At 44.0% G+C, this 23,662-nt stretch overlaps 1 protein-coding gene across 1 annotated transcript in view; it reads left to right on the top strand.

Moving 5' to 3' along the window:
• Window positions 1-4,728: 4,728 nt before the first annotated feature.
• foxp2 (forkhead box P2) overlaps window positions 4,729-23,662 on the top strand; it is a 90,534-nt gene continuing 71,600 nt past the window's right edge. The window contains exons 1-2 of the mRNA XM_034526833.1: window positions 4,729-4,812; window positions 5,638-5,703. The gene's annotated coding sequence lies outside the window, so the exon portion shown is untranslated. The remainder of the gene's footprint in view (window positions 4,813-5,637; window positions 5,704-23,662) is intronic.

Raw genomic sequence — 23,662 nt, 5'->3', positions numbered from 1 at the left:
GAAAGAGCATCCAGCTCGGGGCTGAGGGCATATGGTGCTGCCTTCTGCCGGCGTAGCTCTAGACCAAGTTACAACACTCGCGCAGGGTCACGACTGTCTCAGGTTTGTTCCTTTCTCTCTCGCTCATCTAAATAAAAACAGGAATGAAAAAAATAAACAAAATGGAAGTTTGGGGGGTTGGGTGGTGGCGGCAGTGTTGAGTGCGTTTGGCGGGCAAAGGGGTGTGTTGTACAGTAGCTGTGTCTCTCAGTAAAGGACAAAAGGAAATGTTTCCAGCGGAGCCCTTTGGGCCAGGACATCATTTGGTCAAAAATGGGGAGGAGAGACATTTGACATTTTCAGAGATGCATCCCTGTTAGCTTGGGTTTGTTTCACAGAAACACAATTTGTGATTCTGGCATTGGGGAAATATGGATTTGCATTAAACATAATAGCAGTTATCTGGTTATGAGTGTTGTGATTTTTTTTTTATTCACCATCTGAACACCCAGCTTGTGCTCTGAGATGGCGACCCCGAATCACAAACAATTACCTTGTCCTCACCACATTGGCTCTGTTGGGGTTTTCTACTCTAATGTGGAGAGGATGGACTTGGATAATGTGTAGGGTGACGCAGGGCTCTGGTCTGAAGACAGTGGATCGGTGGGAGGGTAATTACAGGCTACTGTGCGGCTCTCTGGGTTTTCCCTGGATCACAGCTATAGGCCCTCAAAGCTCAGCCTCCATTGCTACTCTGAGAATGAAATAAAATAACTATGACATATGGAGGCAGCAAAACAATGGTTTATTTTTATGATATTTGATGAGTGGTTTTTAATTTAGATTGTCACTTCTGGCAAGCAACAGGGCAGATGGTGCAGACTTGAGTGCCCATTAGAGCCTAAATACCTCCAGGCAGCTGTTGGTCATAAACTTTGTTTTTTTTCTCTTTTTTTTTCATGCATGCATACATGTTTTATTTTCCTCCTCTTCTTCTTCTTCTTCTTCTTCTTTGCATTTCTCTCTTTAACATGGCTCGGGTCAAGAGGAGTCAAACCTGTTGTAACACCTGTTTCTACATATGTAAATCTGTTGTTTTGTCATTTCATTAGGCAAGGCAAAAAGACAAGTGTCCCTTGTGGTTGCAAATGCGACTGGCACCGCGCCCAATTGGCATGCTACACGGCAGAAAGATGCTGGAGGCGGGGTGAGGGGAGGGACCAGAAGTTGGGTTTCCGTGGCACAGCGACTTAGCCATTGGATGCCTTCACATTACAGCTCAATCTGGATGGGTTCCTCACAAATTCCAATTCAAAGTAGTCTTGAAATCGAGGAGGGGGCCCATTAACTGGCTTTGTCTTTTTTTTTGGAAAGAGTAGCGGCAAGTGAATGACGGAGGACATGCCCAGTAGCCCAAAACTGGCACACGCGTGTCTGGCACACGCAACACGCCCCCCTCACCTCACCCGCCCAGTGTCCCCCCCCCCTCCTCCTCCTCATCCCTTCATCATCTGGCACTCTCCCGCAGCGCTCTCCTCTTAACCACATGTGCCAGTGCCGGGCCTGCTCTTGCTCCGGGGCTAATTGTTCACTGGTAAACTGCATGCTTGTTGGTGGGGGTCTCCCCTTCATCCAGGCACACTGCTACAAAGCAGGGTGGTGATGGTGGGTGGGTGGGTTGGCCGGGGGGTGGGGTGCAGATCATGATCTCTCCATGCAGTTTATTTTCGCTGTATAAGTCTGAAGATTGTCGGTTGTAATCCAGCCTGTGCTCTGAATGCAACAAATACACCATGAAATTAAAGGTTATTGCAAGAGCGTAATGCAAAAGCTCTGTTCGAGATTACCGACGCTGTTTGCAGACCTGGGGAGAATGAGAAGGGGGGGGGGGGGGGCAGCAGAGTATGCTGCTGTTTCATGTTTATGACAGTCAGTCCCAGAATCTCACTGGTTTCGGCATTTTATTTTATTTTTTAAGATATTTATTGATATTCTTTGATTTAGCCTGCAGTCCGGTTGTATAAAAATCCTCAAAGACACTGCATAATGAATTAATTTTGACGGTTGCTTAAAGTGGAAATTCCATGTTGAATTGTTGGTTGTTTTCTTTTCTAGTTGTCCTGTAAAACTGACATGTGGCCGTGTCCAGTAATCCTTTACTTGTTCACATCAAGTGCTATTGTATTCTCTTTATGAGTGCCTTCCTCGGCCGAGACCAAAGAGTCAGATGGATGGATGGAAAGCCCATAGGACTAGGACGGTTCTGAGTTAATCTCATCTGATAACCGAGGCCTTCCTCCTCCTCCCTCTCCTGTCTCTCCTTTTCTTTTCTCCGCCTCTCTATCTTCCTCCTCCTATGGCTCGGTGGGTTTGTAGTTCTGCTCCTCTCTCCCCACACAGACGGCATTAAAGCCAGGCCCCACAAGCCCCCTCTGATATGGGAGAGTTCATTAGAGATGTGCCTTTGATGGGCAGCCTTTTCATGTGACTACCGGTTTTTCAAATACCTTGATGTAGAAGCTTAAGAAGGCATTGTGCAGTAAGCCCTCCTTTTGATGCGACTTATTTAGATCTGCATAGTAAATCAGGGGGGAGTAAATAACCAGCCAACAGATGGAAGCAAGGAGATAAGGCACCAGCGAACAATCGCATTTGTATTTTGTTATGATGTTGACAGCAGCTAAAATTCACTAATCTAGAGCCACTGATCTGCATTTCAAAGAAATCTCATTTAGCAGCGGGGAGGATAAAGTTCCTCTCATTGTGTCCATTTTATTGCATTCTTCGCTAATTTATCTGGCCACAGATTTAACGTGCAGGGCTCGGTGGTAGGAGCTGGCGTCCGCGCGTTGCATAGGGGGGTCTTAAATACTGTGAAAGCGGTTACGTCTAGACTGTGAGCTGAGGGTAATTACACGTCTGACCATGAATAGAATGAGTTTGAAGACTCATCTTTCTTCGGGCGGGCCTGAATTGCTCGACTAACACTGATAAGGAGCATTTGGTCCCCACAGAAATATTGCCAGTGACTTTCCATAATGCCCCCCTCACCCCCCTTTTTCCAACACCAAGGATGGTATTTACTTTTAAGATAAAGTTATTGTGTACAGTAATCTGACTTGTTAGCATAATGTCCTCTTTCATCGCAGAACCCTCCTTTTTCTGCAGTGTGGAAGTATTTGTGGTCCGGGTCTTAAATAGTTTATCTTGACTTAGTGCGCGAACGCTTTATGTAAATATCAGCCTATAGCATTATTAGTCCTTCATGAATACTTGAATGCATTTGCCATATTTATAAGTTGATAGAATTTACCAGTGGTTTTGTATTTGGCATGAAGATATGTGTGGTATTTGTAAATCCCCGTGAATTGGAGGTCATACAGACTAATAGCATTCCTAATGCTTTTCCAGTGAATAAAATATGACATCTGCACAGCCCAGAGGTGTTGTGATATTGAAGTCTACTCAGCAGCAAATCGTTTTAAGTAAAGGGGCATTAACTTGAAATAGAGTTTTCTATCTAAATCATATTGAAAACAGTTTTCTTTACTTCACGGTGATGTTGACAGCCGTAGTCATCGCATGTCTTTTTTTTTTTTTTGCGAAATCACATTACATCTTTTAGACCTTTGTCCATCTTTTTACTTTATGTAACTATATATTTCAGTTGTTCACGATGTAGATATGTCGACACAAATTACAAATTAATCATGTGATTGTCTTTTGATCTGAAACCTTTTCATGCTCGTTTGCCCCACCCCTACCTCAAACCCTCTCATTGTGAGTCAATTTTTGCACGGCAATCTGTGCAGCATATTTCCACAAACTCAAAAACATTGAAAAATTATAGCAGTTTGTTTTCATCTGTGCTCGTTGAGCTGAGGGCTTTTTGTACAGTTCAGAGAGCACATTCCTTAGAATTCGGCAGTCGTTGGGTGCCTGTAGGGGTCATTGGAATTCTGGGGAAAAAAATAAAGGAGGAGAAAAAAGAAAAAAAAGTCTCGGAGGGGAACGTCCAGGCCATTTTGTGCCTGGACGTTCCCCACCCCCTGTGCCCCACCCCCTGTGGCCTCAGCAGCAGAATTCTGCCCCCACAACGTTCTTCAACGAGGGGAATTATTTATTGTGTTTTGCCCAATGCTCTGAACTGCTCCATGTACAGCATGTGCAGTAAAACTGTCAGTTGTAGTATTGTACACTACTGTAGATGTGGGATTAACACAAAAAATCATCAATACTAATAGTCTCTAAATTATAGGGATGCCATAGCACGTGTACTTGGATGTAGACAGCTGAATGGACAGACAGCACACGAGAAATCAATCGTGTCAGTTTAATAGTGTGATTTACTTGGCGTTGAGAGCTTGTGCCTTCAAGGCACTCCACCTTTTTAACTTGGTGGAGGGAGGAGTGTGTGATGGAGGGGGGGGGAGGGGGGGGGGGGGGGGGGGGTCCATGGCTTTAACTGTTGTGTATCCTGCCTGTTTGTGCATGCACACCGACACACACCCACGCCCACACACACACACACACACACATACACACACAAGCTCTCATGCTTAACAGCAAAATCCAGGTGCACTTTGTTGTTCCAAAGTTTATTGCTTTCTCCAACGAGCCACACAGACAATAGTTATGCAAGACACAATCGAGCCCACACATGTCCACAGCAGCACTGAAGTAACCGGGGAAACATTTAAAAAAAGATCAGTCCTTCATGAATGGCTTTGGACTAATGGTATACTTTCTGTTTTGTCTTATCTCAGATAGCTGACATCGCTGGACTTCTTCTGCTCCTGTGACGGACAACAACAGCAAGTTCTCTCCCTCAGGGTGAGTACTTGAACACGGCTCCTTTATGTCCACCTGTCAGAGAGTCCTTAACCTCGAGACAGATTAGACGAGCTTTTCAAGGATCAGTGTTCAAATGAACAGTAAACTAGTGCGAAGGCTCAAGATCAGTCTTCTTTCCAGAGTACAACTCTCATGTCTTTCTTTTGTTTGAATAAAACGATAAACTCCCTTTTTAGTTTTTTCTTCTTTACATCACTGTGTCTTTGGAGGTGGTTATACAGTACTGTTAGCCCTACTGTGTTTGGGTGATTGTATTGGCTAGTAGAGGTCAGGGGGGGGGCTCTCCATTCCCCACTCAAATGTTACAAATCTTCATCTTGTCCACCTTGATAGAATTCCCCCTCCACTGGGCAACCTTTCAGTTGTGCCTGTTTGGTTTTCACACCCCAAGGATTTTTCAATCTACTCTAGCTTAGAAGTTATGATATGCATTATGGCCGGCAAATGTGGGCACGCTCGGATTTACTTTGTTGATGTCTCGATTGAGATTTGTAGCCGAACAGAACAGAATGAAGTGTGTGTGTGTGTGTGTGTGTGTGTGTGTGTGTGTGTGTGTGTGTGTGTGTGTGTGTGTGTGTGTGTGTGTGTGTGTGTGTGTGTGTGTGTGTGTGTGTGTGTGTGTGTGTGTGTGTGTGTGTGTGTGTGTGTGTGTGTGTGTGTGTGTGTGTGTGTGTGTGTGTGTGTGTGTGTGTGTGTCAGTCACTCTTCACTGGCTCTACAGAAACTAGAAGGCAGAGAGCTGCCGCATTATGCTCACGTTTTCAGTCCAAATATCGATTTGTTTATCTCTTTTTTTTTTTTTAGGATGAAATATGCACACTCTGTGCCCGTAGAAAAAAGCAGACGACACACACCGTAAAGTCCAAAGTGGTAAGTGGAAGCAGTTTTTCTTGTCTTTGCATGCCTGGTGTTGTGTTTCTCCCCCCAGATAAATGTGTCCACTGTAAAGAGCCTCATCAGTCATAACTGTGGCTGAGGTTTGGCTTCAGAGTAACACAATCGTGGGTGCTGAAATGACAAAACGGCACAGCCAGATATGAGAAAGATGTACCTGTTGGTACATGGGCCTAACTTTATTCACAACCGTCTACTAAATGTCATCATTTAAAAAGTACGCGTCCATTTCCGGTAGTAACTTCTCAAGGACAGGTTTATTTTAGCTTAACATTGAATAATAAACATGCATGAGTGAAAATATATATATATATACAGTATATCTGTTAAACAGTTAAGATCGAATAAATCTGACTCTTTGATTGATCCTGCATCTTTGCAGTTCTGCCAAACTAGGACATGATTAAAGATGGCTCCCTTTTCTGAGCTAATGATACAAGGTGGTGTTTGTCACCGGGTCAGACCACAAATGAGGGTGAGGAATCTTAAGTTCACGTAATGGGAATCGCCAATTATATCTCCCATCATGGGGCCACTCTATTGATTTAGAACTCTCACGCACACTCATGTACCCATGCCGCACAACGGCACACACATACACACACAAATCCATGTAGTGGCGGGGGGAAGAGACACAATAACACTTTTAATTGTGTTGGTTTGACAAGTAAACATGGCGGTGAATAATCACGTTTCTTGTCAAAGGAGTGGTGCGTGTGTGAGTGAGAGAATGTTTTAATAGAATGATTTGTTTCAGGTATATTTCCATGTGCTGTCACTCAACTCACGGCTAAATGAATTGTTTTAATTCGCCTACCTAATTATGCCATAGAACAGTGAAATGTAAAGTGACTTCATTAGCGAGTAATGTTTGGTTTGAAGCTGTAAATCGTTGTCCGTTTGCTTTGAGGCCGTAGGTTTATTTAGATATTCTGCTCCTCACCTAAAGGAGGAAGTGTGTCCACCAGCGTGAAGAACGTCTTTGAGGTCCAGCTGTGATTAAAGTCTATAGGCAGGCGTGAAGATGCTGGTTGGCTTGGCCGTACATCCAAGTCCACCTCCCCAAGAGCCCTAACTTTCCAGAGTGAAGCAGAGTCCAGATTTCCTTTTCCACCTAAAAGAGATTTAAATATTAGTTCTTAATTTGCCTAGTATTCAGTTAAATCTTCAAAGATGAACTCTTACTGCATATCTGCTGGCCTTTAAAAAAGTCCTTCTAATCATTGCAAAAAAAAAAAAAAGAAAGAAGTGTAATTGCCCCAACACTGCAAGCAGTACTTCATACTTCCAATGTAGACATATATAAAAATCTACAGCAATTAAATATATCTTTGGCTGCCTTTTTTTTTTTAAAGAAGCTGCAGTTCGGACTGAACAGCCCTCTGCTCACATTTCCAGTTTGAAATTGATTTCTTGTCATAGATCAGAGACCTCTTGTCATTGCACTTCCAATCCTCAAATGGTTTCTCTGAGCCTGCTAACTGCCGTCGCTGTGAGTGGGCAAACGGGGGGAACCTCCACGGATCTTTACCCAGGGCACTCAGAGCAGTCGAGGGGGTAGAGGCAGAAATCAAAGGGACTTGGATCATTCCCCATTGGCAGCCTCCATTGTCTAGCTGATTTAGGATTGGTGGAGAAGGTGAAAACTGCGGGCTGGAGTGTGGGGGTGGATGGAGATCAGGCAAAGGAACCCCCTTTTCCCCCCTAATCTTTATCCACCATTAACCCCAGTGCCCCAGTGTGTGGCTGAGATCAGGGCCATTGGTCAATCCCCCATTCACTGCCACCCAGAATATTTTAAAGTTAAGCCCCCTCGCTTAACAAAAAAAGTCTTACTCATCAAAGGTTTACTTTCCCCTCTCTCCCTCTCTTCCTTCAGTCCCAAGGACCTGCTGCCGTTCTTTATGCACCCTTCTTCTCCCTCTGGTCAACTGTTTTGTCTTCACACTTAGGCAAGAAGGAGGGAGAGAGGCTGGAAGTTTTGGAAGTTCCCCAAGTTTCCATATTTCGATTTAATGAGGTTTGGTTTGGGGTCTGATAGTGCCGTGCTGTGAGCAAATTGGAGCAAAAGGGGATCGACCCTTTGCTGATCTCTGGGATTTAGAGCTGTCCTGTTTTGAAATAGATTCCGGAATTGTACTTACATTATTTCCGCGGAGGAAGTATTTTTCACACCTGTGACGTATATGTTTTCCAGCTTCTCCCATGCGAGAGGGCCCCCGCATGAAACCCATCACACGTTGAAAACATAACCATAACAAGGCAGAATTCAGTCCAGACCTCCGACGCCATATTGAACAGATTCTGGATTCGCTCTCTTTCTCCACACTACACCTTTTCGTGTATCAGGTAATTATCTTGCACGTATCTGATGTGAAAGAGAAATGACTGAGGGACAGAATAGGAACAAAAAAGCAAGAAAGGATGTGGAGATGGGGGGGTCGACGGTGAGGAGGGAGTAGAAGAGATTGCATGAAGAGTGTTTGACCAGAGTGCACAGTTGCCATGAAAATGGAGTTAGAAAAGTGGGAGGTGAGGAGGCTCAGAATGAGTATTGCCATCATTTCTTAAGGAGAAGATAAAGAGGCTCAATGAATCTATTGATCTAGTGGCTGCCTATATTGTTCCTCTCTTTTTTCCTCCGCCCCAACACACTATCAGCCAGTTGTTTATTTGAAATGCCAAATCCTCATTGGTTGTTTTTTTACAGAAGAATTTGGGATTTGGGAAATTAAATTGAGGGGAAAAAGATACATTTGACCCTGAGCAAAGTCGGCCTCAGCGTACACACGGCCCCTCAATTGTTCTGTATATATAAACACCTCATATTAGACATTACTGTTACTTTAGCATTGACTGATTGCAAATACTGCATGCACCACCTTCACTTCTATAAACGAACGGGGATCTAGTGTTTCACGTGTTATTCTTTCCCCGCAATTTAATTGGAGAAAGCTTGGGTGCGGAAGCTGGAGCCGATGGCATCTCTCCAAGAGCCGGAGATTATTGTGAAACCCAACCCGAGGCAGGCATGACATCAGAGCAGCCTGACATTAGTTTGAACTCCTTATTTCAGGTGGGAAGAATTATGAGTGGCTTCACTCGCAGGTGATCGTGTCCAATGAATCGGTCGCACACAGTCGCACATTCTTCTCCCAAGGTCTAAATGCTGATTGTCTTGACAGATTGAACTTGTGTGTTATCGCAAAGCTGTCACGCAGCCTCATTTTTTAGCCGGCGCAAATAGCCCTTAGTTTATGTTAGCCCTTCACAGTCCAGTGTTTTATAGTGATACTGTCATTATGACATCAACTAAATCGACACTATTTTAACCTGGCTGATGAGTTCTATTAATCTCAGCGACGGGCATCCTCAGAGTAAAGAACTATCTCGGGACAAGTCGATGCTGAATTCTTAGTAAGACGATGTTAATATTGCCACATGCTCTATGTTATCCACAGAAATTGGCTGCTAAGAAAAACACCTCTCTGTTTTTGTACTAAATCGACCTATAAAAAAAATGAGCATTTGGCTTCCTGCGGAGAAATAATACTTGCTTTGTTTAAGTAATCAGATACAAAAAAATGTTTGTATAAATGTAAATGAGATTGTTTGTTCTGTCCCTTGTTATGTGTATATAATGAGATTTAGTTTCATGCCATTCTAAATGGAGAGACGACAGCACTCGAATGGTTTCACTCCGAATGTGTCAACTGCCCTTTTTCATTGGTAATATTTATTATGAAAATGACACGTTTTAAGATTCCTGCATGAGATAGCACCCTCTTCCACTGTATAGCTCTCTCTCTCTCTCACTCTCGCTCTTTTGTTTGTTTTAGTAAAAAGTTTTAAATCAAACAACACGGTCACAGTCAATGAAAAAGCTTTTACTCCAGAGGCAACGAGCCAAGTCCTTTGTTCATAATGATCACTTAAGCTCGGGCTGAAACGGGATCCAGGTGGCGGAGTCCTACAAGAGCTTAGAATCGGACTTCCTCGCCGCAAACCACAGGCTCAGATAGTGCAACTGTTACTACCTGGTTGGAGACAAAATGGGCAGAAAGCATGCGTGTGTGTGTGTGTGTGTGTGTGTGTGTGTGTGTGTGTGTGTGTGTGTGTGTGTGTGTGTGTGTGTACAAAAAAAAAACACACACTCGCACAGCATGCTCGATTTGGGTCACGGAGCTGACAGACAGTGGAATGTGAATGTGTGTATGTTGACAAACTCCACTGCACTCTGAATGGGGTTTGTGATTACACCTCATCATGCGTGCTGCATCGGTCCTGTCCCGGCCCCCGATCCTTCTCCCTGTCTCTCTCTCTCTCTCTCTCTCTCTCTCTCTCTCTGCCATTCACTCTCTCTCTCTCTCTCTCTCCCCCCATTTCTTCCTCTCACCACAATGCCTCATGGGCAATCATGTGGTCACACTACCTGACTCCTTGCTGCTCAAGAGTGCAGTTGACAAAAACAGCCCGAGGCCCGTCATGTGGAAAAGATTCAGTCGGCACACAGCGTACATTCTACCCCCCCAACTCCTCACTTTCTCCCACTAAGTAACTGAAGCACCAGGGTGTTTCCTTCTCCTGCTCACCTGTGAAGGGAAATAGCGTGGCTTTCCTCTTGTCTGAGTGTGTGTGAGGGTGGATATTTTCATGTTTGCAACCGTGTGGCCACAGTGCGTGGATGCCGCTTTAAAAAGCAGTGTGTGTGTGTGTGTGTGTGTGAACCCGTCTCCCTCCCACACACTCTGAGAGATGCAGGCGGTTTCTCTCTGTCAGTTGAGTTGCACTCCTCATGTCATGTAACATAAAGCTGGCGGTCAGTGAGAGCTCTCAGCTGTCAGTCAGCTTGGTGGTCCTGGCCTGTCGAGCTGCTCACCTGTGTTTAATGGACAAGACCTGCTGCACACTACCCAGGGAGAGCACCGTGTCTCCATTCCTTTTCCTTCTTTTGTCTCTCTTCCACTTTGTTTGTGTCTATTTCTATCATTCCCTTTGTCCGTCTCCCTCACTCTTTCTCCCAGTCTCACAGCACAATATCACTTTTTATTTAGCTTTTTTCTTCTTCTTCAGATCCACCCCGACCTCTGCTCCCCAGTTCTCCTCCCCACTGTCCTGTGCAGTTTATTTTATTTCATTTTTTTCTGCTTCTCCTTTTCTGCTGTCCCTGCTGTCCGTTTTTATTTTGTATTATTTTGAGACCTCTTTGTCAGTCCTTCGTTTAAAGCCGCGGCGTCTCTTCGGCGGCGGTGTTCATCTCTTCTCTACACCTGGCTGAGCACACGCATGAGCGTGCTCACACCGCCGCTAGACGGCTGATTGAAACTCGTGTCTCAAAGTTGCTAATGTTCACTGAAGCATTATATTGTAGATAAAGTAAATAAACTAGGTTACCATGGGAGAAATCTCTGGAATAGACTGCAGTGATCGACACAAACACACACACACACACACACACACACACGCTTTCTCTCTTTCACATAAACAGGCACACACACACACACACATCATGGGAATGGCTGAAAAGGTGTCAGTGATATTGAGGTGTGAGCGGAGAAAAGGGTCGGGAGATATTTTCTATGGCTCAGGAAGTTTTAATGTTTTTTGAGGAGCTCTCTAGAGAAATAAAAACCAGTTGGCCTGCAGTCAAGGGTCTGCTTGTATTGTCAGTCCTTAGTATAAAGTCGGCACATAATATAACATTTTTACTGCAAAGATCATTTAGTTTTTGCTTTGTGAATTTACCAGAAGCCATACTTAACCAGATTATCTTAGATGTTCAAAAAGTCTGAAAAGAAAAAGTTATTATCTTACCCGGGGCCAAAGGTAGTCTCAATCGTTTTCAACTTCTTTTATGCGCGTTTCTCTTTCCTCTGAACGCTGTAATTTTGCTTTTATTTTCAGAAGTTCTTTGGAACCGTTGTTCGGCCTGTCCAATTCAAATGATTTTTGTTGGAAAGACTCATTAGCTGGGCCGGTTCGCATATTGGTTAAACCCAAAGGCGGACTCTTTGTGGCCACAGGGGTCCACTGACTGATCCCTCAGGTTGGGGTGCTGGCGAGGCACTAAAGCCACACATCGGAGGAACGTGGCATTCATAGTTCCACCTGGTATTATATGAAACTCCCTTGTGTTTGCCGTGGTTCCATTTTTTGCCGTAAAGTGGTATAGGTGACATGGTAATACATTTGCATTGTGCCCAGTGATAAATACTCTACCAGGTCTTACTCACTCCGCCGCTTCCCAATGTGTCCGGACAGCGCCTGCATTGTCAAAGGCACGGGGGCTCATTCAAAACCCGCTCTTCCTCCCTTCCGCCTTTTGTCAAATATTTCTGCGCGGGTGATAGTTTTCTCATTTATTTAGTGAATAGTCGGCGGCTGAAGAAGAAAGAGAGTTTTACATTATGGAAATGATGGAATGGGTTATAATCTCCCACATATTCATCACGGCAGACATTGGACCCTTGTGATACCGTCCTCCATTTGGCCATTGTTCCGGTTCTCTTTTTTTCGAGAACTGTTCCCCTCAATGGGCAAAGCAGACTCTCTTTGGAATGACAATGTTTACCAGCTATCATTCAATAAGGAGCCAGGAGCATGACACACATCCCTCTGTTAGTTAATGCTGTGTGAATGTGCACAAACCACATTCAAAAGAAAGGTATTGTTGGCCCTCCTGAGGATGGGATGGAAGGGTGAGGCCGTTTGTGTGCATGCTCCCTGACGACCTAAAACCGCTCGATACCTTTCCACCTATATTTCTTGTTTTTACTGTGTACGTTGCATTGCAGTTCAAACTTGAGCCCCAAACAGGCCTTTGGAGTCCATACAGCAAACACACTGACATGGCAGCGTTGGGTAATTATTGCCTGTAAGCAGGGATTGTGGATGTTGACAGTGAATTGGCTTTTTCGGAGCACGCGGATCAAACACATTCTAGCAAAGAGCGAAGGTGTCTGTACAGAAACGCCCTCTTCTGTCACGTCGCCCTGGTGTGTTTACAGTTTCACCAATAAATATGGCCTCATTTCTCCCACTCGCTTGTCTCCGATTGTGAAAGGGCTGATGAGATTTCAAAAAAAAATTGTATAAAAGAGAAACAAAGAATCCAGGGAAGCTAAGATGTTTGTCTGGCTTTATTTGCCTCCATTTCCCTTCCAAATTGTGTTCCCTTCAAAGTCTTGACAGCAATAGGGATTAGCGCCATAGCTGCTGACAATCATTAGTGTGTGTTCACCATTGTGTCATGCACTGTTTTCTGCGACACCCCCCCCTCCCCCCCTTACCTCCTGCACATGTCTCCTGCTTTCGTGCCAAGCAAGAAATGAAAAACAATCGCTGCGACCTCCAGCGACCCCTTCTGACGCACAGACAGTTAAATGGTTTGTAAGACGTTTAATTACCAAATGGTATAATCGTTATTCATCTCATCATTAGATGTATGATATTAAGTGAATTGCCTCCCTTGGGTCCCTGTGTTTCACAGATCAATAGATTTAGATGGAGCTTGAAGGGGGTGCGCGGGCAGGGGGGGGGGGGGGGTAGGGGGGGGTAGGGGTGGTTTGTTAAAACACTTCTAAGGCCCCTGATATGAACAAGTTGCATTGTTTGTGTGATGCACCACGGTGACATTAACTCATTTATTTATGCAATTAGCTTTTTTTTTTATAGGCTTAATTATGCAAATGTCTACGTTTGAACCCAGAAATGGCAATATGTCACTTTTGAAAAAAAAAAAAATTGTAATGGATTTGCGGCTCCTGGGTTTATTTTGATGGTGAAAGGACATGAAACAATAGACAAGGTTACGGCACTGCAGACTTCCCATCGGCAGAGTGCTTGCGTTTGCACTTTGGGACACTTTGTTGGTATCAAGCATTGTTTGAAGGCATTGTGGAGATTGCTAATGCGGCGTGTACACCTCTGAGGCCCAGTAGCCTGCAGCTTGATATCGCCTGTATTCCCAATGTGAATATGGCTGAGTGGTGATCGGGGACTCGCTGCACCACAAGCTGCTATTCACTGCAGCCGGCACTACTAGCCGGAGTTAATTGTCCATTATCTGCTATTATCTAAGCTCTATCCCTCTCCGTCTCTTTTATTCTCTCTCACTCATGATTCTAGCCGTCGCCACCAGTTCCACTCTCTCAATATGCTGTGTCCACTGCTACCCCCCCCCCCACCCCCCCCCCCACCCCCACCCCCCCACCCCACCCCACCCCACCACCACCACCACCACCTACTCTAGCAACCTTACACCAGTGTTGAAGCCAAGTCCTGGCAACTGAGTACAAATAGTAATAATGATTCCCTTTGTTCCTGAGGTACCTCGAACATGAAGTCAGCAAAGCATCGTATTCATTGCTCGTCTTATCGTCTCCCTACTTGAGTGGGAGGCGCTCTTGTGTCTAATATTCCCATCCAGAGTAAAGATTTGATTTCTGAGAAGAAGAAAAAAAGATGTACAGATTACATTTGAATTACACCTTACAAACGGTGTGTTTAATAAGTGTTGGATTGATGACGTATCTGTTTGACAAGACATGGTGATAGATTAATAAATACCATTTTACCAAGTTTACAGGATAAGGCTCTTTTTTAGATTGATAAAGGTGATAGATCTGCTGAGGTGTTTGAGGAATCCTCAGAAATTTCACTTGATGGCACTGTTTTCCTTTTTGCTCCAGCTGAAGCAACAGGGCATGTTTTATGTATGCTGGGAACAACGTGAAGAGCCTGGCTGTGCCACAGATGTGTGTCTTCCTTTCTCTTCCTGTCCCTGGGCACTGAGAAACATGCTGGAACACTGACAAACAATAAGCTCACGCACTCTACTATTTTTTAAAAAAGCATTATGCGTCAGATAAAATGGTTGAAAAATCAAGTACATATTGGCACAGTTACTGCGCAGTTGTTTATTAATTTTTTGGGGGGGTGTTGCTCGATGCTTCTTTTTCTTTCAAAAAAAGTTTAAGGTTTTTATTCTGTATTTTATTTCTTGCCTGCCAGAAAAATGTAATGTATATTTTAATGTAAATTTGAACTGTCACTATTCAGCAGTTTAAATTAATTAAATTGCATTCCCCCTGTGCTGCCAGGCGATGCTTTAATAATTACATCAACAAGATGATACACATTCTAAAGCCTGGAGTGTTTCTGCAGTTCATTTCAATCATACACCTCTCAACTGATATAGTTGGATCTTCACCTGCAATTAGTTCCCCCCCCAACCACACACACACACACACACACACACACACACACCGTACTATACCTTTTCGACAGTGTTATAGTTTATGGTTTAGAAATAAATACATAGTATTAAAGCATAACATTCAGTTGAAAGGGAAAAATGGTTGCCCTTTGTCCATTACTCTCCCCGCTGTCTAACGGGGAGGGAGGGGGATTAAACAGAGTTTAAATAGAGGTTGGATGGATGGATTGGGGGTGTGTAGGGTGGTGGGGGTCAAGATCGTATTAAGAGCTCACAAAGCAAAAGGTGTTAGGAGGTGTTGGTCTGGTGGCCCTGCCTCATGAGCAGCCTTTAAAGACGCAATACATCACAGTGAAAAATGACTAGCGCTTGTATTTCAGCGTCGTGCGCATCATAAATAAAGGTGTGCCTTGTGTAATTGAGGCTCGTGCACGGGGAACTCGGCTGGAGATGAGAAATGGAAATCTGTGTACTGGTAAATAGATAATCACACAAAAGTAATTGAGGTTTTCAAACCCCAATCTAGTCTGCCAGCGTGAGCTCGTTTGCATGTTAATCACGTCAGTGATTTCCCTTCATCACAGGGAAGTCCGTGCACACTTCCATAACCAGCTTTTAATTGCATTTAAAATGTCACAGAGGTGGAACACATGTAATTTAGCCAGAACTGTGTCCAAATTAATGGGTACTACTGAGACGCTCCATTGGACAGGGTTGGAAATGAGAGAGGCTGTCCATTGTTTGGGTCTTTATTAGAGGGTCTTCCAGTCTCTCCACGATAACATCTCTACAGGATATATCAAGACTTCAAAATTAAATCTGACAAGCATTTTGTGAAGGACTTACCACGACTGTAGATGCCAACTTCTTGCAAAATACCCCAAATGGATGGGCATTAAAAAAAAGGTGGGAAAATAAACATCAAAGCGAAAGACCCCAACGCCAAAGAGTTGGGTTTTACATGGAGAAAGAAAGGGAGGAATAGTTTATTTTCTTTCATCACCAGGTGTTCTGTGGCGTATGAATTACCAAGATGATGTTTCCATAACACAGCTTAGGGCACTCTAGAGAAGGGAAACCTGCAAAACAGACCTGTTTAATTTTTCATTGAGGTGGACCATCAGGAGCAATAAGCCAATATTCCTCTTCCCCTTTTTTCCAGATGCCCTCCACACCACTGTATCTTACCAAAACCCAAGCCCCTCTTACTACTTTCTTTTTTTAAAGGAAAAGTTCTGCCGAGACCCACATGAAAGGAAGGAACTGTTGAAATGTTAATTTTACCATCTGCTGTCGAGGCCTGCTACCTTTTCTTTTTTTGTGTGTGTGTGTGTGTGTGCATTTTCTTTTTTCTCCCTGCCTACTCTAATTCCCAGTAGTTCTGTTCTGTTTCATGAATGTGCTGCTATTTTGGCCGTTTGAAGTCATGGGGTCTCTGCTAGCATGGCTTTGACTGGCTGGAAAAATACAATGCCACATGGTGGAGACTGTCCATTAGTTTCCTGTTAAACGCCCGGTCTCTGCTGGTAACCCTGTTTCTTATACCAGTCCCAAGGCTCCAGTTCCGCTCCCATGCCCACTTCCAGTACACCGCCTGTCAGTCTCTCCCACTGACTTAGTCTTGCCCTTGCTCCCTTTCCTTCCTGAGTGTGCACGTCTTTGGGGACCTATTTAGTGTGTTTATCTTAATGCTGAGGATTTTAATCACTCGTTTACAAGACCCCTAGCACCTTTAGCTGATCAGCGTCCTCCCCCCCCCACCCTCTCAGCACACATGATATTAGTTTTCCTGTAAGGTCAATAAACACCAGCATATCCCAGATAGAAATGAAATTCCTGACAACTGTGCTCCTCCATTTTCTTTTCTTTTTTTTTTCGTCGCGTCTTCTCATCAGACAAGTTGACACATTTTAAAAAGCATATTGCCAAGTTTGCTGTGAAGATTTTGCCAAATGGATAAATTCCATTGTGAGATTTGATAGTTGGCAATTAGGGTGAGACATCCTGTGTGCAGAGTTGCTTAGCATTTTCCTTGGCCGGGACCGGATTGTTTAGTCTGCTCTCATTGTGAGCTGTTTCTGAGCTGCACTTGACGGTTGTTTGCAGAGCGCTGGGGGAAAATGTGAGAGGGGCCAGTGCCTTTCTCTATTTATTTATTTTCCCCGTCCTCGGAGCTGGAATCTGATTTGTGTTCATGTTTCTCTATTCTCTCTGAGCGGTTTTTAAGTGTGGCTGCTGAAATCTAGACTCTGTATGACCTCACTGTGCGGCCTGTGTTTCATTAATGACCAGCCCTGTGGTTTGGGGAGAGGAATATTTTTCATATGACACCGCCTTGCATTAGCGTGGAGCGGCAGCTGCACAACCACAAAACCATTCCAATTTTGTGGCTTTGAAAGGTGTGAAAAGTTCAGCTCCCTATAGAACGCATTGCATTTATAATTATAGTCAGTGTGTGTATATATATATATATATATACATACACGTGAGTATATGTGTCACGGAGCGGAACTACTGAAGACTTGTAAAAGTAACAACAACAAAAAAAGAAGTCACCTGCTAATGATAACATTTGTCTCTCATTCTCCTAGGCAACTCGTGAAGCAAATAGTGGAGATATATTTCAGAGTGAGACATGCTACGCCTAAGAGAAGCCACCTAAAATAACACGCAGTAATTCAAAGGGGAGTAGGTAGCATTTAGACAGCTTGATTCATTTGGAATAAATATTTTATTTCAATATGGTTTCATACGGTTTTGAGCCTCAAAGTCCCTAATACAAGCAAGTCTTTTTAAGTCTTAAAAGAAATATATATATTTAAGTGCCACATCTGGCATAAGAGGTATTTCTTCGCAGATTGATTGATTTCCCAGGCTTTGTTGGAAGCGACTCACGCAAGCCACACAGCAATTGACTAAGAAGCATGCAACAATTCACAGACACACGTAGCCCCGGCAGCCCTCCCCTCCAAAGAAAAGCCCAGACACTAGACTACTGTAACTCTGTTTTGTACCTTGCAGGATATTGAATATCCAAAAGGAAACCTCGGATTTGTCCCGACCCAAAAACAAAGAGCCCTTGTGCTGCCGCCCTGCGCCTCTCGCTCCCTCTTCACTTTACAACCAAACGGGCTGCTGTCATCATCGCACAACAAACACAACTCATTTGAATACAAGCTTGTGTGTATATCCAGATCACGGCCGTTCATCACTGCACTCCCTGGCAGCATTAAGCGCGGTGTTGTCAGCTGGAAGGCAGGAGGTAGACCAGAGGAGAGATTGAGGTTAGTCACCGAGGCTCAGGGAGAGTGAACAAAGGAGAAGATTACCTAATAGTCCTGCAATGTATTTGAAGTGGAGCCTGCTGTTTGTTTGGGGAGGTTTTGGGGGGCTGCATGTGCGGGGAGATGTCTCGCAGGCAGCTGATGGGTACTTTTAAGCTGTCAGAAGCATCCCCCATGCCATTCGTCTTCCCGAAGAGACGGCAACGGGCTACCACGGGGGGGGGGGCAAAAAGGCCACGCGGGAGGAAAGTTAATGATGTTTCCCCAAAGTTCGCAAACTCTCTGAACAAAAAATGTTGCCTCGAAGTATAATTGGGTGCCTTTATTGTAAATTAAAAAAGTCATCCGTGATGATTGCTTGACAAGTGTTTTCAAGCCGCTGACGCGCACTCCGCACACTATTTTCCGGGGCGTCGTGTTACGAGATTCTCTAATGAGTCTGCTCTCCACTTGTTTGTGTTTTGTAAATAACAATCTCGCAGGTTGTCAACCGAGGGAGGAGAAAAAGTTCTGTATTCTTGCTCGCGACAGAAATGAGTTCGTAGCCACGGCACAAACATCATCAACCTGCCGGTAAACTACTTAATTACATGCCACGGCTGCGTAAAACAAACTAAAGACGGGGATCCACGTGTGCATCCGAGGGTCATTTATTTAATTTGTTGCATCGTTTTTTTTTCCCAAAATAACCTCATTAAGAAAACACAATACAAAGGTACACACATTTCTTGATTTCTAGGTTGTGATACACTGAATGTTAAACCGGGTGAATCAATTTTGTGAACAAAACACTTTTCCTATTTAGACTTCTCGAAGGCGTCGTTGGACAGTATGACCCAAACCCAATCTGTTGAAAACTTTTTAAATGGTGTCGCCGAATTTCTTTTTCTTTCCACGCCCGTAAATTGCAGACTTCCTTTCTCCGGTGATTTTGAACAAACGGTTACAACTCTCGATTCTCTGAAATCCCTGCCAGGCTTTTTCTGTTTTGATAAATTGTTCATCTCGTCCTATTTTCAAAGTCATCAGCGATTGCTTTTTTGCCACTCAGAGTACTGAACATGGACAGCTTTTAAAGGTAGTGAGTAGGTATGATAAGTGGCTCAATCCTTGTACTAAAGCATTTTTACTGAAGATTTAATAGCTACTGTATAATTAATTATAATGTATTCTCTCCAATTGCAAATTTCCTCTAATATAGCTTGTCTGCCGGAGCAAAAAAGTCCATCTGAATATTATTGTGACCAGCTTTTAAAAAATACAAATCAATTGCATGGTTTTAAGTAGTTAGATTCATACTTTTGTTATACATTTCCCCCAATGCCAAATGGAATGGTGCTTGTATAACCGGAATAGCTAACCAATTTCAAGTAGTGACATCATGGTCAACTATATGTTTTAGTAGAAGATACAACCGTTCATCCGAACATTTCAGCCTAGTTTGAACTCATTGAAAAGCAGCAGGCTTATGAATCATCTTGCTGTTCCAATTTAATGGAACATACCTTTCAATGACAGCGTGTACCAGCACATCATCAAAGTGAAACTTCCAAAGTTCCGCTTAACTTGTTGCGGAAATAGTTTCTCGTTTTCAAGAAAATTGCAGTGCGCCAAGTCTCAAGAAGTGTATCAGGGAATCTTCCCTGAAGGAAAAATTGCCACTTGCATACTTGTCTTTGACCAAAGTGAAGCCCTCACCCACTCCAGGGGAACACACGCTGTTTAGGAAGATATATAAAGGAGTAATTTTATTACTCGGTACATCTCCCCTCAGAAGCCATTTCATTTCTCCTTTCAGCTTCCACAGACGCCTTTTATTTGATCTCATATTCCAGAGTATGACTGCCTCGAACCAGTCGGACTCCGTTTATTTTCATTTGGAAAACACATTTAGTGTTGGTGGGGTGGCAGTGAAGTGGAGAGCATGGGGCTCGGATGTGGAAGGGACCGAGGCAAGTTTCTCTATCGCATGTTAATGTCCCCCTGCAGGGAGTTTTCCACTGTGCCTGATTGTTGGGAGCCAAAACTTTATATTTAATTCCCCCAATTTGATCAGAGGGACTTCCTTCAGTGTTATAAAGAAAAATAATCTTTCAAATATGTCCACTTCCAGTCCTCTCCTCCATGCACACGCTTCCCCTGCAGATAACTGTGGCGTTTGCATCCATCCAGTGAGACTGATACAGCTGGATACCCTTTACTTAGTGCTTTGAAACGGCAGATCATTGGAAAAGTGTGCCATTTATTAGGCAGCCCACTTAGGCAGCCCAGATGTAGCTGGTCACTTGAGAGCGAGACGTCCTCATAAACTTTGAGACTTTAGAGAAGGGCACAACAGCCGACTGTAGAGTCCAAATTAACCCCCGACCCCACCCGTCCTGAAACTCCACATCTTTTGCTATTTACCAAACCAGCTGTCTGGAAGACCTCAAACCGTATCAGAAGTCCAGCATTTTCTGAAAACCCTCTCTCTCTCTCGCTCTCTCCCCCTCTTTCTCTCTCTCTCTCCTATTTATCTGTGTCTGAGTCTGTGCCTGCAGCCCCTACTGTATATCCTCTCCAGCCCTTTTACTGGTGACAGCACAAGGAAAACAATTTTTTTGTGAAAAGTGTCTTTTCAGTGCTCCGGAAGTCCCACTCTCCTAAATAGTTCCTCTATGTCTTGTGTGTCTCTCTGTTTTCTTTTCCTTCTCTTTTTTTTTTTTTTTTTTTGCTGGGTAGGGGTGGAGGGGGTATCGTAGTCTCCACTGGGCTCAGTTCCCCTCGATGAATTACCTCCAGATGTAATTCCTATCCCCCGCCTTTCGCCCTCAAATTAGTGGCTAGTAAAAATTAGGTTTGAATTAGCCACGGCGTGGAGAATAGAAGAGTTTGAAATTTCCATATAATTAGTTTATTATTATTCGCTGGAATGCCGTTTCCCTGAATTAATTTGATCTGGGTTCCTTTTTTTTTTTTTTGAGGTGTTATTGGTGTCTAGTTGAATGGTGTTTTAGTCATGAATGGATAGCCACTGTGTCAGCAGTAAGTCCGAAGGCCGAGGTAATCAGAGGACTCTGAAGTCCACACACTCCAGCAGAACGCTCCATGCCTCGACAGCTTCTGGAGACGATACCCAAACCTTCTCCATTATCCAATTCCTGCTGGCTCTTTAATTCTCCCGTCTTCCCGCATGGAAGTATTTTTCATCACTACTTGCGAAAGCATCTGCAGGATTCCTCGGGCCTTAGATAGCGGTCGTTGCTTAGCATATACAGGTGTTGTGCTCCTTTGACTGCCAGTGGAGCTTGTCTTGCTGCCATTCAACTGTGTAGTCACGGTTCTGGGAATGATAATCTCTTTGGCAGAGCTGGAGCTGTGGGATCCTCAGACACCACAGATCACTGTCGTAAATGGGTTTCAGATCCATCCGAGTGTCTGAAACCACTATTGTATCTCGCTTTTTCTTCTTTTCTTTTTCTTCTTCTTTTTTTTCTCCTCATCTCGATGACATCTCAGTGGCCGGGAACATTAAAAAACAACAACTCAGTAGCATTTACATTACTCTGAGAAGGAATCTAATTTAAACTGCAACAGCCTTCACTCTATGATAATATCTACCACTGTGAAAAAAGGGAAGTTGTCTGCCATGCGCTGCTCTTTCATCTAATTCCAATCTGCTGTATAACAGGTAAACTGCTGTGAGCCACACTTGCTTGTTTTAAATTTACCCGGCTCAGCCGAGCCTTTGATTTCAGCAACTCGTTTAATTCAAATGTGCTTTTTGAAGAAAAGCTTCTTTTTTTTCTTCTCCTTCTTCTTTTTTTTTCAAATATTTCTTTTTATATGCAAGCGGGGTTGGGCATTGGAGGCAGCTGTGGTGGTGAGGAAATAAGAGGAGGCGCAGGAGGGCCAATTTAACCTGAAGTGTCTGTCGCTCGTCTACCAGCTCCTCCGCTTCAAGAGGCCCGGTCAGCTTGAACTGTCTGACTTCTGTCATTTCGATCTCTTTTTATTTTTCTGCTGTAATGTATACTTTAATTCCCGCCCGCCTGCTGTCTGTGTGCGGCGGCGGCGTCTGCAGAAGCAGCTGGAGGGGAGGCGCAGGTATCATTAAGCTTTGGAGAGGCACCAGCAGAACGCCGCTGAGGAGCCGCGCGTGTTGATATTTCGAGGCCCAGTGAATATACAGCGTGGTATATTTTCAATAGGAACCCGAGGCAGGGCTCTGCCGGAGAGTCCCCCCCCCCCCCCCCCGCCCCTCCCCCCCCCCGGGCTTCTTACTCGGGCTGTTGATATTGAGTCAAGCAAACACTCTCTCAGGGATGTCCTGTTGGGCACTCAGCCAAAGCCGCAAATGGAAGTCACATGTGGAGACTCCCCAGAGGAAGGCAATTCACACCACTCGCCCCTTCTTTTTTTCCCTTGCATAAGTTTTGTGAAAAGCACTACATATATAAATAATAGTTATTTTGTCCACCGAATCATCGAGCCTTGCATTTGTCTCACTCACTGATTTAGAAATTGTATATTTCCTACAAGGGCCGGAATTTTTCGAAACAACAAACACAACAGCATGATTTATTATTGTGATTGCGGTAATCAGGCCCCTCTTTACCTCCATTCACCGCTCTCAGTTTTTGCAGTGAAATACATATGCAAATATATTTGGACACTGTCATTATCAGCCACTTAATAGGCATTTCATTAGGGATTTTCTGAATGCACGTTGCAAAGGCAAGTTGCCATGGATACCTTGGTGCTTAAGTACAGTATATTAAAATGGTGCTGCCTTCCAACCACTTATATAATCACTGGTCTGTAATGGTCTCTGCTCTCTGGCCATAAGCAACATATCGTCTGATCAACTGTGGTCCAAACTAAAAAGACCCCTTCCTCCTCATTAAGCCTTATTTGGCTTCTTAATTCTTTATTTGTAGGCAGGACAAAGTGGCTCATGAATTGTGCTTGTGAAACATTTGTGTGACATCTAATGAATGGAGCTGATGTGTGTGCGTTTCATATGTTTTTGCTCTCTGGGAACAGTGGTTATCATTGTGTGGGAGTTGTCAGGGGCAGTTGAGCACATTTTAACAGACGGTAAAAATCACTTTATTTTGTCTGACTAGCTCATAAATGTGGGAATGGACAAGGGAGGAGGGAAGTCGAAAGGATAACCTCCCAATGCAAAGTTAACGTCACTGATGCTCTTGGCAATTATTATTCAATAAATACCACCCCCGCAGTCAGAGGAAAGCCACATAGTCTTTGTCTCCCTGCGCCGTTCTCTTTGTCTTCTGTCCTCATTCCACTTGTGTATATTTCAAAGGTCATGCATCCTTTTATTTAAAAGACGCACTAAGCGTTTTTCGCTTCCAAATTCCATTCATTTCTGTCATCAGCGTCCACGTTTTAGGCTTAATGGTTGTTAAAGGAGTGAGTCACATGGCTGCAG

Source organism: Cyclopterus lumpus, chromosome 23 (genome assembly GCF_009769545.1).
Source record: "Cyclopterus lumpus isolate fCycLum1 chromosome 23, fCycLum1.pri, whole genome shotgun sequence".
Classification (NCBI taxonomy): domain Eukaryota; kingdom Metazoa; phylum Chordata; class Actinopteri; order Perciformes; family Cyclopteridae; genus Cyclopterus; species Cyclopterus lumpus.
Note: the sequence above shows the minus strand (reverse complement) of the source record. Positions and strands in the feature narration are given on the sequence as shown.